We start from the raw sequence: 5,366 nt of genomic DNA on the forward strand, positions 1-5,366 counted from the left end.
CAAAAGTTCAACATAGAAATAACTTGAATCAATGTATAACACTCTATATAGTTGGGAATTTAGTAAGGTCATCGTAAAAATGACCTGAAATTCAGTATGAAGTATGAAGTCACGGCTGAAAAATGGAGTATGAAGTCACAATGATGAAATTTTAAAGAATTTTGGTTATAACGCGTTGTGTGATGTTGGTGCAAGCCATTCTTGACCCAGTGAAGCTTCACTGATTTTAAACTTTGATACTGCAAGACGACAAAGGATAAAGTTTATTCAAAACGTTCTGGTTTGGTCAATGCCTTTTGTTAAAGTGCTACTTGATTGCGGCTCCGCCTTGAAATAACATTAACCGGTATATATATATATATATATATATATATATATATATATCCCTGGACTGGACCACATCTTTAGGATTTATTAAAAATTTAGATTATTTTTCAATTTTGTATGTGTCATCTTTATGCAAGGCTATGCTAATCTTCTTTTTGTACGAGTCCAGTTTTATCTGATATCTCGTAAGAAACTAAAATATATGTGATATGCATGTAATATGATATAGAGTAAAATCAAACACTTAACTTGGCTTTTATTTATCAGACTTTTTTATAATATAATTTAAATAAGAATATTCTAAATTTTACAGTGACATAAAGTGATCAATGTAATCTGACTAGTCTAGTCATTTTTAGTCTAAGAAAATATTTTAAAAATTAGATTTTTTTTAGACTTAAATGATATTTTATTATAAAATTATAAATTTTTTCAATTGATTTAAATGAATTCATAACCTAACTTTGATTATATTACTTAAATCTGTAATTATAAAAATTCTTATAAACATTAAATAAAATTAGGAAAAACACAATACTTTAACTAACTATTTAATTTACAATTTAAAAATTATTATCCAATTGTAAACCTTAAAAAGAACGTTTAACAATAAATTTACTTTACTCAATATTAACGAAACATATATTGCCATAGATACGGAATAAACGACCCCTCATATTCATCAGTAACTAAAATTAAAGTGAGTTTCTCTAAGTTCTGATATGTCCGGAGCTTAATTAGCTTTTTGGGTAGAAGCTCATCAGAGCCTTAATCTCTCTTTGAAATTATCAACTTCTCAATGGAATTTGGTATGCCCATGAGTGAATTTTTCAACTTCTCAATGGAATTTTGTATGCCCATGTTAAAGAAGAGACATAAGATTTCCATTTTTCCATTGTTTTTTTCATGAATTTTGACCAAATGTTATCTATTTATTTGGTTTTTCCCGTGATGAATGAAATCGGACAAGAGTTATATTCTCAGAATGATAACACTGCATTCCCATGGTTTTCTATCTAATAATATAATAGGTTAATATAAGATGTTAAATGGTGTATGGTTGATAAATGATGTGTTTATATAATGGAAGTAGTAGGCTGGTTAACATATAAATAGAATTATGTAATTGATATATCCGTAAGGTCTATAATTATCATTATTATTATTAATTAATATTACTAGTGGTATTAATTAATATTAATATTTTTATTGTTAATTAAATTTAATAGTATTATTAATTAATAAATATTGATAATAATAATTAATTCATTTTTAGTTTTATTTAGTAAGTAATTATTTTAATTGCCCCCGAGGGTTAGCTCAAATGGTCGAGTTCCCGCTGATAGTACTCTCCGGTTTGAGAGGTCACGGGGTCAAATCTCCTCGACGCCCTCGGGGGTAGGCCTGATGGCCGTGCAGCTCTACGTGGACGTAGCGGCCCACCTCCGGTGCCCCCGTGAACCACATCGAAAAAAAAAAAAAAAAAAAAAAAAAAAAAAAAAAAAAAGAAAAAGTAAGTAATTATTTTAATTATTTGTAATTAATAGATAATAATAAAATTTAGCTACTCGATATTATTATTTATCAATATTGTTTTATTTATATAAATATTGTTTTTTTATAATTTATATTAATTATTATTAATTAATTAAACTCAAAGATTTATATTTTATCCAAGGACTAATATTAAAAGTCTTATCAATAACATTATACCTTACCAATATGAACCCTTAGATTAATAAACCCAAGAGATTTATACTACAAACCCAAGGGTTTATAAACACAAGTAAGTAATATTAAACCCAAGGGATCGATATTATAAATTCAAGGTATATAAACCCTAAGATAAATATTATAACCCTAAAACAATCATGGTTGACCATGGATTATTTTCATATTAAGACAATGTTTGCTACAATGCAATGTTGGACCATGGTTCACCACGATCAATTTTCATATGGAGACAATCTTTATATCGAAGCGAGGTTAGACCATGCTTGATTTTCATATTGAGAAAATATTTATCACAATGTGACATTGGACGATGAGTATAAACCCAATAGATTATATTAAATCTAAAAATTAATATTATAAACCCTACAAAAAATATTATACCCTAGGAATATGAACCCTTAAATTAATAAACCCAAGGGTTAAATATTATAAACCTAATGTATATAAACCATAAGATAAATATTATAAACCATAAAATAAACATGGTTGACCATATTTTATCATGGTTGATTTTCATATTGAGATAATCTTTGTCACAATGCAACATTTGATCATGGTTGACCACGGTTGAGCATGATTTATTTTCATATCGAGACAATCTTTGTCACATTGCGACGTTGGACCGTGGTTGATTTTCACCTTGAGAAAATATTTTTCATCATGTGACATTGGACCATGGCTGACCATGTTTGACCATGATTATAAACCCAAGGGAATAATAAACCCAAGGTATTAATTCTAAAATCCCAAGGTATTATAAACCTAATGGAATAATATTAAAAACAAGGTATTAATATCATAAAAGCAAGGTATATAAACCATAAGATAAATATTATAAACCTTAAAATATACATGGTTGATTTGGTTGACCATGATTGATTTTAATATTGAGACAATCTTTGTCACAAAGCGACATTGGACTATGGTTGATCGTTGTTGAGCATGATTGGTTTTCATATCAAGACAATATTTGTCACATTACGACATTGGACCATGGTTGACCATGATTATAAACCCAAGGGATTTATATTGAACCCAAGGATATATATTATAAACCCTATGAATACTATTAGACCGAGAAAAATGAACCCTTAGATTAATACACCCAACACATTAATATTATAAACCAACGAGAATAATAAACCCAAGGGAGCAATACTAAAAGCCCAAGGGATTATAAACCCAAGGGAGTAATATAAAACGAAAGGGATTAAGTTAATAAACCCTAAGTATATAAGCCCTAAGATAAATACTATAAACCCTAAAATAAACATGGTTGACCATGTTTTACGATGGTTTATTCTTATATTGAGACAATATTTATCATAATGTGACATATGACTATGGTTGACCAAGGTTGATTTTCATATTGGGACAATATTTGTCACAATGCGACATTGGGCCATGGTTGCGCATGGTTGAACATGGTTAATAACCAAAGGGATTTATATTAAACCATAGAATTATTATTATAAACCTTATGAAGAATATTATACCCTAGGAATATGAACTCTTAGATTGATAAACCCAAGCGATTGATATGATAAACCCAATGGATTAATTCTAAAACCCCAAGGTATTATAAATGAAAGGGAATAATATTAAACCTAAGGGATTAATATTACAAACCCAAGGTACATAAACCCTAAGATAAATATTATAAACCAAAGGGATTAATACTAAAAACCCAAGGGATTATAAACCCACGAGAATAATATGAAATCCAAGGGATAGATATTATAAACCCAAGATATATACACCCTATGATAAATATTATAAACCCTAAAATAAACATGGTTGAGCATGATTGACCACGGTTCATTTTCATATTAGCGTAATATTTGTGACAATGCGATGTTGGTCTATGGTTGACCATGATTGCTTTTCATATTGAGATAACCTTTCTCACAATGTGATGTTGGACAATAGTTGACCATGGTTGATTTTCATATTGAGACAATCTTTGTCACAATGCAACATTGGACCATGGTTGGCCATGGATGATCATGGTTGTCACAATGTGACATTATAGAAAAAGACAATCTTTGTCACAATGTGACCATGGTTATTGATAATGGTTGACCATGATTAACCAAGGATTACCATGGTTGATTTCCATATTGAGACAATTTTTGTCACAATGCGACGATATAACATGGTGTTGTAGCGGCTACAACCACCCTCCAAAATTTTGGCTTGCACCCAATTTAAAAGCCTCCCTTAAGAGTTTCACTTGAAGATTGCACACACTTAGATTCACTCCATGAGATCGTGTGAGTGCTTGCATCCACCTTGCTTGTTCATTTCATTCAAGTTTCTGCATGGTCATGTCTAAGTCATGCTTGCGACCATGTTTTGGTTATGCTCAAAGTCTTTGATTGGTATGTTCTTGTTGCGTTCACTATCAAAGAATCTGTCACAGTCACACACGAAGTCACATTCACTATCGTGCAAGCGTCATCTCGATCAATGAATGGTCAAACACAAGTGTCACGGTTGTCACTTGCACCGTCGGTCAGTCATGTTGAACATGTGTGTCTAGATGGTTTGAATCATTTCATCATCGAGTCATGAGAGTGTGTGTTTCATGATCACCTATGCATCTTTCGATCATTCACACACTTAGTCATTTTTGTTGAAGTTTTGATGACCATACTCCCCTCTGACAGCCGGACCATCACCCCACCATTACCTGGATCAACTGTCGACCAGATAAACATAGAAATATCAAGAAAGTCTTTTCAAGCTGCGCTCCACGCATGTAAATCAAACCACTTTCACACTGACCATCCAGATAGTTGGACCTGACAGTCACCCCAGAATTGACTACCCTCAAAAATTGCACAGAGGCCACTAACATTACTCACTCAATTGACTAAAGAAATTGTGTAGATAGGCCAGATAGACACCAAGTGCCCATCCCTATCACCCTCAGAAAATTGCATAGTTTTCCGAGTCAGTCATCCCAACAGTTGACGGGCTCCTTATCCAAGAAATTGTGCAGTATTCATGAGTAGGCATTCTGCTCCCGAGTAGTCTATTTAGCTCAGAAATTGTACGAAGACGATCAGTAGGTCAACCTCCCAATCTTAACACAGTTTCCTCTACCAGGAGCAGACTCGCAGTTCCCTCCAGGGATTGCGCAGTTTCTGCTACCAGTGACCCAACATCCAACTGCCAGTTCCCTCTAGGAATTACATAGTCTTGGTTGCTAGTGACCCAAGCAACCAACTGCTAGTTCCCTCCAATAATTACGCAGTTTTCGCTGCTAGTGACCCCAGCAGCCAACTGTCAGTTCCCTCTGA

General features: G+C 32.4%; 1 non-coding gene across 1 annotated transcript; it reads right to left on the reverse strand.

Annotated features, from left to right (window-relative positions):
• Positions 1-416: 416 nt before the first annotated feature.
• Positions 417-521, reverse strand: LOC149178967 (U6 spliceosomal RNA). Its single transcript, XR_016258985.1, has one exon. It is a non-coding gene; the product is annotated as a U6 spliceosomal RNA (small nuclear RNA).
• Between the last annotated feature and the right edge of the window lie 4,845 nt (positions 522-5,366).

Source organism: Pinus tabuliformis, chromosome 4_1 (assembly GCF_031772625.1).
Source record: "Pinus tabuliformis cultivar Carrire ecotype Pingquan chromosome 4_1, CPIR1, whole genome shotgun sequence".
In the NCBI taxonomy this organism is placed as follows: Eukaryota; Viridiplantae; Streptophyta; class Pinopsida; order Pinales; family Pinaceae; genus Pinus; species Pinus tabuliformis.